The 14,790-nt window shown below is 38.4% G+C and overlaps 1 protein-coding gene across 6 annotated transcripts in view; it reads left to right on the forward strand.

Annotated features, from left to right (window-relative positions):
* The window catches only part of SCFD2 (sec1 family domain containing 2), a 513,758-nt gene that overhangs the window by 363,648 nt on the left and 135,320 nt on the right, over positions 1–14,790 (forward strand). The gene's annotated exons all lie outside the window — the stretch shown is intronic.

The raw sequence follows: 14,790 nt of genomic DNA on the forward strand, positions 1-14,790 counted from the left end.
TTCTCAATGTCGAGATGAAGTTTTCCCTCAAATGATTAACTGCACGTGGTAAGAGTATGTCATCCAGTGGTGACAGAGCTCATACTGAGCAGAGCTACTGTCCATCTTCAGGTTTCACTCTAGAAACCTCTGAGACTAGCACTTGCAGTTGCATTTATTAATACTATGCCTCATTCCAAAAGAGATCCAAAGCAGTTTGCAGAGAAACAGACTACAAAAACAGTGATAATACCAGGGCAAAAGAGAATAGAAAACATGAAGCTAAAGGTATGGTAAAGAAAATCATGGACTTTAATTCATGAAATAAAATTCATAGGTCCTATATAGATGAGATTGATCTAGATTTGACACAGCTTCCTAGCAGCCAAAGAAAAGTGAAAACTAAGATTAGTTAGAATTTGGGATTGTGAGGAGATGAAGGGGTCTAATATCACAGCAATCTGCCCACCCAGACTCCACTCTGTGAGTAGGGGCTAAGCCTCCTGAATTCTTGGTACCTCCTACAGCTATACCAATATTTTTAGGGCCAGGTTCACATGGGTTCATAATTCCTTTTTCCAAAATGTACCTTTGGAAACTGATATCCAAATTTTCCAAAGTGCGGTTTTGGAGTAGAGAATTCATTGAATTGGAGTCATAACCCATTGCAGATGTCAACTCCTCATCTTAGCAATGTTCATCTTTGGGGGAGCAAATTCAAATCAGAATGAAGGAATGAGATGTAGCTCCGAAATTAAATATAATATCACAGGAAAGGACTTTTCCTCCCTGGAGTCTAGTTTTACATTTAGACCCATGTACCCATGAGTCTAAGTATTTACTAAACTCTCTATGCACAAAGGTCTCAAGAAGATAACAACCACTCATATCACCATAAATTAAATCAATTGCCTGTGATGCACTAAAGAGGTTTAATGTGGCTCTTTTAGCCTTTTGGATAGTTTTCAAAATGCCTGTAGAAGCACTGCTTTATAGATTTACCTTGGCCCCATTCATTCATTTATACAATAAATAATTCTCATACTCCAACTATGTGCCAGGCACTGTGCCAATCACTAGGGATAAAGCAATGAATAAAAATGTCAATCTCCACACCCCTACAGTTATAATTATTATTTTGTTATTAAGAAAGAAACTTAACTCTTGTTGCATTTTCTTCTAGCCAACCAACCAGCCTCTTAAGTATTATCTCATTTCTATTTTGATCTCTAAATTACTCTGTGAGGTAGTCTGGCAGGAATTAATCCCTCTTTAGAGATCAGGAGAAAGTTTAAAACTTGCCAAGGCCACGCAGAGCAGGGATCCAAAACCAGTTCTCCCAACTCTAAGGCCTAAACTTTCTCTCTTAGACTATTCTCCCAATTAGGCATTTTCCCTTCATTTTCTGACCTCCAATTTGCTAGATGGAAAAGGATAAGCAGCTCTTTATGACACTATAAATACAGATATACAGATTTCTCAGAAAACCAAGCAAGTAAAAAGGAATAATCGGAACACAGGTTATTTTTAGACTGCTGCCTGATTTAATGTGAGCTTTCAATGACCTTAGAGGCCCTAGATGTGGGCTCAGGCATATTTTCAGGGCTGACTTATAGGTGGAGGGGAATAGAAAGATACTGTGTCCTTATTCTTTGTCACTATCAATTTAAAAGTAAATTAAGTCCCCCAGTAAGAGAAAATAACATTTTTCCATGTTTGTTCCTTTCTACATGCATCTCTCAATAGTTAACATTTGACATCCTTTTGCAGTTCAGCCTCCTTTCCTAACTTGCCAGGGATAATATTTTCCCTATTCCCAAAGCCTTGAAGAACAAGAAATTATAGTGGAAGTGTTTCTGACAACAACACAAATCACCTGACAACATCCCCATTGGCATTTACCATCATGCTCTATGATACGTGGACCTGTGACCCCCTCCTCATTTTTCACACCAGGATGCTGGCATCCAGTCATTGGGGTAGAACTGGCTCAGTAATGTTTTCCATCTGCTGGCTTGGCACCGGTAATCATAGAGTGTCACCTGGATTCTGTCTTACAGTTTCCAGGGCCAAGGTTAGGGATGCTACAGAAGAACAACTACATATTCTTCTGTCGGCACTGTGAACAAAACAAGGTTTTGCTGAAGTATCTAAAATAAATTTACTGGAGGAAAAAAAGTCTAGTCAAAAAGTTCAGAAATGCTTTTTTCTACCATCTCTCTTCCTTTCTTCTCTCCCACATCTTCAAATCCTGATAGATCTCGAATGTCACCTTCTCTAAGGAGCTTTTCCCAACACCCTCACCCTTGACTTGCCGCTGCGCCCCTGGAGAACTTAATGCATACCGCATTGCATTGCCATTATTTATTTGTATTTTCCTCTCTCCCACTAGACAGTAAACTCTTCAAAGGAGAGTAGCCACTGTATCTTTTAAAGTTCGTAACATACAGTATGTTTCCGTTGAGGAAATGATTTGCAAGTTTAGAAGAAATTAGTAATCTGTTAGTTTTAAACTAAACCTACAGGAATAAATTATGTTGAAAGTTGCTATTATTAAAAATGAAGTACTTTAAAATGTTTTTCCTTCTATAAAATGTTAGAAATAGGAAGTTTATTGTTTTGGGTTTCAAGTTATCCTTTTAAAGATACATTTTTAAAAACAATTGCCATTTTGTGTTGTTGAAACTCACAGGACATGTAAAATTATTCAGGTCATTTAGATTTGACCTCAGACATTTGGCAACTCTGTCATGAATTAAAAGGCCCAATAAGTTTGTGCTTATCATTCTAAAATGGGTTTCTGCTTTACTTGAAAATTTCACATTATTAGTATATTGTCATCTAAAAGATGTACATGCTTAGTCAAGGTAGAACTCATTTCTAAAAGAATGTAACACTTTTAAAAAAATCTACCGCTTCAGTGATGGCTTGCACAGTTTAGGGTTACGTGATGAGGTGGCCACAGGAGCAATTCTGGAAGGAAGAATGTGGGGCAAAAATTTCACTTGAACAGAAGCCAAAACCACCCACCCTAGCATTAAGACCCTTCACACCAAATTTTCATCAAAGGGCAGGAACAGGTAGTCATGATTTGCTCTCATTTGAACACAACCTAGGCACCCTAGCTCCATCTTGTTTAATCCAAGATAAAGACTATATATGGGAAGTCTTTATCTGCCATGTGTGGCGGTGGTGTATTTCATTTGTACCCTCAGTCAGTCACATGGTTCTTCCTATTTGCAGGGGAGGCTGGGAAATGTGGGCTACTGTGTACCCAGGAAGGAAAGGAGTGTGCTGAACAGCTATCTAGTCTCTGAGATCTGAAAGCATCTCACAGGATACCTTGTTTCAGGCATAGAGTCATGGGAGTCGACGAGGGTATACCAACACCAGAGCTATTTGAATGATTAGGATTTAGTGACTGACTGGATGGGGATGTCGAAAGACAGATGATAGGACTGACAGTTTCTTAACCTTTCCCTATCTCTGTCCTTTTGAGGATGTCTGAAAATTATTTCTAAAAAACAACTGGACCAGGTTCTGGATAGTTGTCTGTTGCAAAGTTGTTCTGAAACAGTAACCGATTAACTCACAAGATATGTATAAACTGGCTTTCCACATCCACTCTAGATCATGTGAATTTTCAGAGGGACCATAGTTTGATTTGAAAGAGCATCATCTAATTAATGTGAATTAACATTAGCAAGTACAGTACTGTTACAGACACATTAAAGGCTTTACAGAGAAGAAAAGTCATGAAATGACATGCTAATTTAGTATGTGGGCACCGGAAGAGCTGTTGCCTATTCAAAGATAGTTGTAAAAGAAAAGAATCAGCCAAGACAAGCTGGTTGCTAATGGTTTTAGTGTGGGAGGAGAAAACTGCATTGCAATTCTTGGCTCTGAGTTAGGGTCAGGAAGATCAGTAGCCCAGCGTTGACCTTTGTGTTTGGAATCTTTCATATTGACTCACCAGACGCTTGTAATTTGGTGAGCCAGATAACAGAAATGTAGACAAGGTCTCTGTGCCTGAACTTTAAACCTCCGAGTAGCTTGTCCTTTATGATAATAATTAGCATTGCTTGGGATCTAAAGCAGAGTAATCACCTAAGACCTACCATATTAATCTAAATTAAATCAGTAAGTTACCACCAGAGAACCCACTGGGAAAATGAAGGTGGGAAGCTGAGAAACTCAGCTGCATAACTTTATATATTGTTTGTTTGTAAGTCTGTTTGGAGGTGATTTTTTTAAGTGATATGTCTCATAGAAGGAAAGAATTTCAACAACATTGATACAATCACACATTTACAAGTGTCAGGGTTGTCCAACCCCTTTGAATCCAAGAGGAACTTTTACTCCTTATTTCTTCTCCTGATGTTGAAGTAGTAAGTGTCCTTTTATAATCAGGCCAATGGTATTATTTTAAATTAAGTAATATCTATTTATGGTAGAAAACTATGAAGATAAACATTTTAAATAGAATTTATTCTCACCATCTAGAGATAATCACTGTAAATATTTTGATAAATTTCTTTCAATTCATAAGCATATATGTATAAGTATCTATCTATCTATCTATCTGTATACATCTGCATAAACAGGGCTTTAAATACAAGTTAACCTTTATATGAAAGGTACTTCCCAAATTATTCATTTTCAAAAATTTGTTTTTAATGTTGTATTATAAGATTTACTGTTTTTTATTTAACCATTTTCCTGTTTTTGTACATTTCAGCTGTTTCCAGCTTTTGAACATCCTTGTGCATAAATCTTTGTCCTTATCTTTGATTACTTCCTTAGGAGAAAGTCTTAGAAATGGAATTACTAGGTCAAAGATTATAATCCTTTTTAAGGCTCCTAATATGTATGGAACACATTGCACCCTGGGAAATTTGCTGCAGTTCATTCCTATCATCTGGGTATGAGAGGACCCATCTGACCAAAATCATTCCAACACTATTATTCTTTACTTATCAAGTAGAAATTGGACACGTTAGGGCCTCTATAGCTTTACGGGCTGCTTTGCTTCCTAACTGGCCATCTTGAGTATACACTGTGAGAGGCTATCACAACAAACCTTATTATGGCTATCCTTAGTCTAAAGGTGAACAAGAGCGTACACACCATCGTTGATGCATCCTGCATGAACACATGCACTGTCTTGTTCTTAATGAGCAAGGTCAGGCTGGCGTAAGTTTTGTTATATTTAGATGTCCTAAGCATCCTTTGGGAGGGTTGTGTTTGGTCTTCAGGGTTGATATGCTGTGTCTCTTTCCCAGAAATGTCTGGTCCAGCAATAAAGGAAACTCCAAGCGTGAAAATTGCACTTCATGGGCCCAGTGGAGTTTTCCTGCTGATGTAGAATTGATTGACTAAATATAAATCACTCTGACTTGAGTGATTCTGTCCACTCAGGATGAACTGGAAAGAAATCACCAGAAGGAAATTGGCCTCTGAAGTGTGAGACATTGGATTATTGCCGTCAGGAGCAATACTTGTCAGGAACATTGCATTTTTGCCCTATTTCAGATATCATGTTATTTGGAGCAATATTGGATTTGCCGTAAGATTTAGATCTATCTTTTTCTGGGTGTACATGTTCTATCAATTCCTTTTCCATTTTAGTAATCTATGAATAATAGATTTATGATAGTTATGGTTTATAATGCTTGGTTTATTCTGTAACAATATCAAATTTTCATCAACTTTTTCTTAACTGCTCAACAATGTCACAGAAATCAATTAAATGATTAAATAAATATGAGTGTCAGGCCCTATCATGGACCCTGGGGTTGAAACAGTAAATAAAACCAACAAAGCTCTCATGTAAGCCATCATGGAGCTTACCTTCTGGTATGGGAGGACAACAGACAAACGTATAGTATGTCAAATGCTGATGATACCTCTGGAGAAAAATAGAGTAAGGAAAGAGAGCAGGATGGATACAGAGTGGTTTAGCGGTGTGCTGTTCTATATAGGATGGTCAAGAGAAGCCCTACTTTAAGGAGCCATTTGTACAGACCTACAGAGAACTGGGCTGTGAGCTGTTTGGATACTTTAGGGAATGACCTACCAGGTAGAGAGAATAGCAAATGCAAAGGCCCTGAAGTGGTGGCTTGCTGGGTTTCTTCAAGGAACAATACCCAGGAGGGTGGAATGAGCAAGTGGGAGGAGAAGGAGAGGTGGCAGAGCTCAGCGCAGGTAGGACCTAGTTTGCCTTCATGGGGATTTTGGCTCTGTGTGAGAAGTGTGTCACAGAGGATTTTGGGCAGACCCAACCCAGTGGTCTTTATACTACAACAAATTGGTCATTATTTTTCCCAAATGTTAATTTTAAAAGAACTTAATCTTACTAATGTGGGATATTTTAAAGTCCATATTCTCATGGAATCTAGATGGAAATTGAAACTTAAAAGATAAAGCATAGTTGGGTCAAATACTTTAAGATGTTTTCCTTAGGTTTATAAAACCCATATTGCACCTACTATTTCATCTGTCATCTTTACTACAGATATAAAACAGCAGCAGCATCAGAACTTTGGGTGAGTTACCTCACTGTTTCACACAGTATGTTTTCATTTAACTTGTTTTTATTCATCTTCTCTCTCCTTGTTTTTCATATGTGATTTGAATGTTTTGCACGTTTATTTCTAGTGAGTGAAGAAATATGTGGTACCATTGCATAACTACCTCCACCCCTGGATAATTGTCCTCCTTATTTTTAGGAAGCAGAAAATAGCCTATTGTGTTATAATTAGCCACCGGTGCCCACCCAAATATGATTACTATGGCAAGAACTTTTGCTTCTTTTTGTGTGTGTGTGAGTGAGACGGAGTCTCGCTCTGTTGCCCAGGCTGGAGTGCAGTGGTGCGGTCTCGTCTCACTGCAACCTCCACCTCCTGGGTTCAAGCTCTTCTTTTCCTTTTTAGGGGAGGGAACGAGGGTACGAGCAGGAAGAAGGATAAATCTTCTTCTTTTTTTTTTTGAGACGGAGTCTCACTCTGTCACCCAGGCTGGAGTGCAGTGTTGCAATCTCAGCTTACTGCAACCTCTGCCTCCTGGGTTCAAGCAATTCTCCTGCCTCAGCCTCCCAAGTAGCTGAGATTATAGGTGCACACCACCACGCCTGGCTAATTTTTTGTATTTTTAGTAGAAACGGGGTTTCACTGTGTTAGCCAGGATGGTCTCGAACTCCTGACCTTGTGATCTGCCTGCCTTGGCCTCCCAAAGTGCTGGGATTACAGATATGAGCCACCGCACCTGGCCAGATCTTGATCATTTTTAAATGTCCTGAAATACTTGGGAAATCTTGAAAGATTCATATTTTTTCAAGATCTCGAAGCAGTTTTTAAAAAAATCCCTACAAGCTCAGCTAAAACTAAATGTTCTAAACAGTGAGAAGTATAAGTTTTCTTTCACCTGTCTTCTAATTAGAGCCTCTTACTCATCTCTAGCACGAGTCATTTATTTTGTCTAGTACAAAGAATATTTTGAATACTCATGACTAAAGAGCTCAGGAGTTCTAGCTAAATAAGAATCTTGAAGCATTGGAGTTTTGAAAATCTGCATAAAGATTTTGAAGATTTTTTAAAGATTCATATTATAACAGTATACCGTTGGTCCAATTTTTCTTAATCTACTAAAAACAAAATAGCACAGGTCAGATGTGATTTTCTTGCTTTCTGCTCCTGTACAATCCAGGAGTGTTAATCAAAAAGCAAAATTTGTGACATCAGTTTTATTTCCATGGCTACTGATTGTAATATTACAAACATGAGATTACTGGCTAGTTCAGCATGAAGGTTAAGGAAGATTCCTCCTTGGATAGGATCTCCAAAACCAACACCAAGGGGAATATTATCAGAGCTGCTTCCAGCGATGTGTCGTTTCAAAAATGTTCTCATTATTCTGAGAGCTTTGTTTTATTTTGTGAGGGTTTTTATCATTTGTTGTTGTTGGTTAATATTTTAATTTGATGTGCTTGTTTGTTTTATTTATTCCTCCACCCCAGGTGACCGTGTAGGAAAATGGTTTAGATGTTAGAAGCCCCTCTGTTAAGCAGTTTCTGCCTTCATTTAATTCTTCTTCCACAAATAAGATTTATTTTGGAACTTCAGTCAAAAACATCTGTACTTTGTACAGGACAAACATCTGCCTTCCTACAAGAGCTGCTGGCCTTCCTGATGTTAGATAAATGCATTTTGTTCTTTGAAAGCCCCTCATAGAGAAGAGACTGTACAATAAGAGAAGCCCACTCATTCTTGAATCCAGAGTGCCTCTTTGTGGCCCAAACATGTTACTACAGAAGACCGTTTATCAATTTGCTATTTCTCTCCTCCCCAAACTTAATCAGTTTTAAAGGTAGAATATATTTTAATAAATATATTATTTGACCATGCCATATGGTCAAAGCTTCCAGGAACACATAGAGATGTGTTACCAACTTGGAAGATAAGCTGGGGTTGGGTACACTCAAGTTATTTTTCTAATAGTGATGGAAGACGTGTGCTGATAAGTTTTCAAAGTCTTATCTGAACCGTCTGATGACTGACAACGTGCGTTTGAGAGATTTTGCTTCTCCTGGGAAGCTTGCCCTGATTCTCCTGCTGCTTCTTCCAAAGGTTCGTTTTGTTTTTTGGGTTTTGTTTTTGTTTTTGTTTTTTTGCTTATTTTCCTGTACTCCTTACTAAAAATTTTTCAGGGCAGAGCTGCTGTCTTACCTTTGTATTCTCAATGCACAGCACAGTGGCTGGCAAATAGCAGGTCCCCAGTAACACTAGATGAATGACAGGTGTTTTAGGACCAACTGTGGTGGATCAGAAGAATAAAATCCATAATCCTGGCCTGTGTCCTGACCATCCAAGTATATGGTTAGTCTTTATTACTGTGTTTTTTTGTATTTACTCTGTTAAAATTACCTTAAATGTAGTGAGCTTTGCTTAATGAGAAACTGATGTAGCAAATAGCAGACCCTGTAATACAGCTGGTCATTTTAACACAGTGCCTTTTCTCCTCCTGACTCACTGACTTTTGGTTTGTTTTGCTAAATCATTACCTTGTAATGTCTAGTTTTTATTCAAAACAACTGCTACTAAGTACTACACCAGTAAAATGTTCTAGTGGATATTATAAATTCAAAAATATTTCTATGTACCGTTATAACAGGGAATGCTGAGTTAATGCGTTTTTCACAAAACAGAGATTCTCTAACCATTTTTTAGTTGTCCCCTTACCATCTGTACCAAAGCAAGCTATGTAGGACACTGTTGTTTTCAAAAGGTGCATTTAAGTATGTTTTAAGAATTGAGGTATATCCCACCAAACTCATGTATTTATTCAAGAAGCATTTATCTCCTGCTATATGCTTGGCATTGTGCTGGAGTTCTGGAGGTGGCTAAGACAGTCCTTCCTGGAGCTCAGGGGGGAGCCCAAGGAGCCCTAATGTCATGTGATCTGTGTTATAACAAGGACTGTAAACACAGAGGGCTGAGGCAGCACATGGAGAGGGTCATGCCTATGAGGTTCTTGATAAATGCTGAATAAGCTGAATTCAGGGCCTTCTCAAGGTGAGTGAATCACCTTTGTGTATTGCAAAGGAAAACTAAGAATAGTGTCTTGGATGACAGGGAAGAATAACTGCACAAATAAATGTTACATACCACACTTAAAAATGTCAACTTGGACAAGGCAAGTAAGAAACACATGGATTTTAGGTGTGGCCAGTGAAAATCAGAGACTCTGACTATAATCCCTTTCTAACCTCCCCTTCAGTGCATAACTGACACTGTTTTTACAAAAACTCTGGAACTTTCTTTTCCAGGCTTTTATACAAGTTGTTTCTTCTGCCTGGAACAATCATTGCCACTCCATCTCCATACCAACTCCTTTCACCCTGGAGGAAGCCTCCTCTGTTTCGTAGCACTCTGCACTTCCACGTCATAGCGCCTACCATACCATAATGTAAACAGGTCCACCCATTTACCTCCCTGAATCCCCTATACATGGCAAAGGGTGTATGTCTGTTTTTCTCCGGGACCCAACACATGCTCAGCACCTCAGGCTTAATAAAGATGAGTTAACTCAAATTAGTTAATATAATTCCAAGTTGCTCTCTCATATAGCATCTCTGTATGGGACTTCAAAATACCAGATATTTTTTAGTTGACCCTTTTTATTTTATACTGAAGCCTTTTCATAAGATGGGAGGACTATAAAATCCCTCCTCTGCACAGAATCCAAGCAGTAATACCTTTCCTTCAGTGGTAAACATGTGAAGCTTCTTGGAATTTAAAAAAGTATTTTTTAATAAGGAGATATACAGTCTGGGATCTGCCCTTGAGCCTGATTTCTCATCTATAAATGAGGAGATGGGCCTAATGATCTCAGAGGACCTTCCAGCAAAAGTTACTCTCAGAAGCCACATAATAAATATTATAAAACTATCTTATTACTGCCAACATTTCACATAATGTTAAGATTTAGAAGAGTACTCATGAGTAGTTTTGACAGAAATTGTAGAGACTATCTCCCCACCAACCTCTAGAACATAACAGCTAAATGATTTTCATTGACTAATTGAATGAATGAGGAAAAAAAGCCACATGGCAAAAACCCAAGTAATAAAAAGGGAAATATTCTCACAGTTGATGGAATTTTCAAGAAGGAAAGGGAGAATTGTCTGCAAGGGTACAAGTTGACATTTACAGTGAAAGGAATTATTTAAGTTCTTACATTATTTATTTACACAGGAAAGGGCCCATGAATTTACAGTGAAAAACTCTTCTAATAAGGGAATTAAGGCTATGAAACTAACATAGCTGTATTTACCAGTACTTGATAAATGTCATCACCTAATGATTTGATGACATATCTTTGTAACATTTAGTCACAAGGAGTCCTGGGAAAGTACTGTAGGTGTAAAGGAAGAATGGCCTATTCTAAGCAGATTTTCTTTGCTTGTCTCTATCAGATGGCTGTTTTTCCGGAGCTTCTAACAGTTTTCAAACACAGAGTGCAAATGTGTTTGTTGTCAGCGAGGCCGCCATTTGGAGTTGGTGCAGGAGCTCTGCAGCTCCTTTTCTATGTAACAGTGGAAGTGTGGTGGAGTTCAGTCTAGCTAGGGCCCCTTCCTGTCATAAATAAGATTACTTTCATTTCACTTGTGGAGTGTGCTATTCCTCAGAGTAATGAATTTCCTCTGTGCCTTTGAGCACATAAACATGGTTTTCATTAGCTTTCTCTCTCTTAAAAAAAAAAAAAAAAAAAAAAACAGAAAGGAGGGGAGAGGGAGGTAAAAGAAAGAATCTGAGCAAAATTAATAAGATGTCAATTAACTCCATAAATGCAGATGCCTTTTTTGCCAACTGGCTAGAATATGCTGATGAGCAGTACCAGAAAAGCACTGGTTCATCTCTCCTGAAATGCTAAGAAAATGAAATGGGGTAGAGAAAGGTAAAAATGTTATCCTACATGAACAAAGGAATGAAAGAAAAATAAAGAGAGAAAGAAAAGAATATTCTTTTTTGAATCTTGCTGTTAGGAGAACTATTTCAAACAGGCCATGAGAGTGCCCTTCAGACCAAATAGCCAGCCCTGGGTTCTTCTGGAATTATGGGCACTTCACAGAGGACCAACCTATTTGACCAGGATCACAGTGCAGCCTCTGCATCCACTTCCCTGCCTTTGGGGTGTGTGTGTGTGTGTGTGTGTGTGTGTGTGTGTGAGAGAGAGAGAGAGAGATAGAAAGAGAGAGAGAGAGAGAGAGAGAGAGATATTTTATGCTAATAAGATATCCCAGCCTTTCCCTATTTCAAATTTACCCCTCTGTAACTTGTAAGCCATGCAATTCATAGGGCTAAATATGCAGTTGTTCGATTTCACAGTTTGGAATCTCTTGTCAAGGGGTGAGTCGTTGTAACACGGCTGGGCTTTTCTCATTGTTGATGGTGCATACTTGAACCTGAAAACTATTTAGGATCCATTGACCCTTTGACTTCTGCAGGATCTTTCTTGCTGTTATTTTTGGAAATTTGTGGGGCAGAGAGTAGGGGGATAGAGTCCTCTCAAATTATCCCATAGAAGGAGTTAAGTTATTTAAAAAAAAAAAAAAAAAAAAGCCTATAACCTGGTTTTTCAAAATTACTTATTCTCAATGAAAAATCCCCGGATTTGTGTTCCCAGAACCTTTTCCTCTCCCCACAATCAATGTCGGTTTCAGCCTCCAATTCATAGTATATTATGTGCTTGTTTATCCTCTAGAGAGGAAGAAATAATAGTGTTATTAAGGCATCAAGGAATTAAATTCCAGGCTACAGGTTGTCACTGACAATTCACTGCAGACCAAACTTGTAACCCAGATAAAGAAGCTTGAAGCGTTTCACAGTGAGGTGTCTTCCAGCTTTGACCTCCTGGATAGGTGTTCTTGTTACAGTTTAGAAGTGCAGCTGGTTTCTATTTGAAATGAGAAGGATGGAGTTATTTAAGGAGCCAGTGCCTCTCATAGGTGAAATCGGCTTTGCTGAAATGTACACAACACACTACAAGGAACCTTAAAAACAAACTTCCATTTCACTTAGCTGCAGCACAGGAAATTGTTTCTGGCTTGTTTTTGTTGTGAACAGAGAGAACACTGCATATTAAAAATTCCCTGTAGTTGTTTAATATTTGCTCAGTAGTGTTCTGGTTCCTAATCAAGTCCTTCTTCTCACTAAATCATGTCAACTCTGTCACTGTTTTGATTGGAAGCATGAATTGTAACACTGAAAAATCTCTCAGGACAGTAAACCTCTGCAGCTGTGGAAGGCTGGAGCTATTTACTGGTATTATTAAAGGAACCTGAATGACTTCTTTGGGAAAAAAAAGCAAAGATGCAGTGAAATTCATAAGGTGCACAGAGATTTAGGATGAAGGTTTTATTATGAGCACAGCCTCATAACAATATCCTCATAGAAAGAATACAGAATAGTAACAATTTTTTCATGAGTTGGCAAACATAATATTCTGATGTCTGCCTTTTTTAGGGGGAAAATAAAGTCCAAATGTAAAATATGAAATTAGACATAGCTAGTGCTTTAGAACAGTGTTTGAACTGGCTGCTTTTTCAAGGTACGCTATAGAAACAAATGTCACCTTTATTTCCTGAAGGCATTTTGAAAAGTTTGCCATTGGTCTTTTAAGGCATGAATTTTCTGGAACAAAAGAGGTACAGAAATTTTAAATTGTCACCATTCTAAGGACATGACTGATTAGACTACCTGCTGCTGTATTTGGGATCTGAGGAACGTCCTGAGAGTGTAAAGACATATGTTGGAGAGGCTGGACCGCGCCCCCCCCCCACCCGGCCCCAAAATGGGAAAAGAAGCAAAAGGAATGAAAACTTTCACTTGAGAGAGGTGACCAATACCATACCTAAGATGTTTCTCTTCCAAAATGTTTCTTTCTTCACTTATTCATCCTTTATTCAATGATTTATTCATTTCAGAAAAGTTTATTGAGTATCTAATGTGAGACCAGAACTGTGCCAGGTACTGGGAGGTCTAGTTTAAAGGCAGCTTGCCCACAAGGACAGGGATTTCTGCCAAGAATGTTCTGTCCTCATTGCTATAGTGTAAGAAGCAGCTGGATTCCCAAGTCAGCCTTGACATTCAGCAGAACTTAGCGTGTCTGCCTCTAAAAGCACAAACCTGTTTGCTAGACTGTTCTTGTCATTGCCAACATATTTACTATTGTGTAAAAGTCATGTTTTGAATATAAATTTTTGTCATATCTTGAAGAAGCAGTACAAAGCCCTAAGAAACAGTTCATAGAAAATAGTTTTAAGTAATTCGAAGAAAGTACCTGTAAATGTAGAGTAATTGCGAAGCTGTCAGGAATAAACAAGATCTTGTAAAGCTATAGAAATGTGTTGAATATGTTTTCTTTGAGGCCGGAGCAAGATAATAACTCGGGAAGAAACTTCTAAAATATTAACTTAGCAAAACAAATGCAAGACTTTGAGGACTCGGTTATCATGTAGGAGGCTGGACGCTGTGGAGGATATGAGGTAGAATAAGATGGTCTCTAATCTAATCTCAGAGAGGAAATGAAACAAGCCCTTGACTTAGAAGGTGATGTGCTCCAAGCTGTCAGTGCAGCCCGAGAAAGTATAGTGAGCACAGAGCTCTGGTAGGCCAACAGGCCAGTGAAATGCAAGGGGTTTTGGGAAAGCTGCAGGAAACCAGACTGAAGGTGTTTACAGGGCCATCCATGTTCCCACCTGGAATGTGTGTGCTGCTTCCAAACTTGTTCCTCCAGAAAGATAGCTTCAAATTGGACAGAGTTCTGAGAAATGCAATTAAAATGATAAAGGGAAGCAGGGGGTGATAGTGGGAGAGCTCAGATGCCATAATAGGAAAAAACAAGAAGGTTAGGATTCTTCAGTCTGTAGAAATGGAGGTTGAGACTATGTGTGTCTATAAATGGAGGTTATATATAAGGTCAGCACTAAGTCTCAGAATTACGAGAACCAAGGGAAAGCCATAATCATTTGTGAAGTCTTGAGTAAGACATGCCACTTTGTTCGACTCCAGTTTCTTCTTTTGTAATCCAGATTCCAGAATATGTTCAGCAGCACATCTGTCCTACAAGGTGCTTGCTAAAAAAAGGTATTCTTTAGCCAAGTAAGTTTGAAAATTTCTTCATACCATGTGTTCTTCCAGTAGATTCTCCCTTTACATTTGATATTAAAAGATCTCAAAAGGTCGTTCTTAAGGAAAACTTATTTAACTTTGTGGATCTCAACCAGTATTTACCAAACTCATTTGACCATGT

The sequence above is a fragment of the Pongo pygmaeus genome, chromosome 3 (assembly GCF_028885625.2).
Source record: "Pongo pygmaeus isolate AG05252 chromosome 3, NHGRI_mPonPyg2-v2.0_pri, whole genome shotgun sequence".
NCBI classification, from domain to species: Eukaryota; Metazoa; Chordata; class Mammalia; order Primates; family Hominidae; genus Pongo; species Pongo pygmaeus.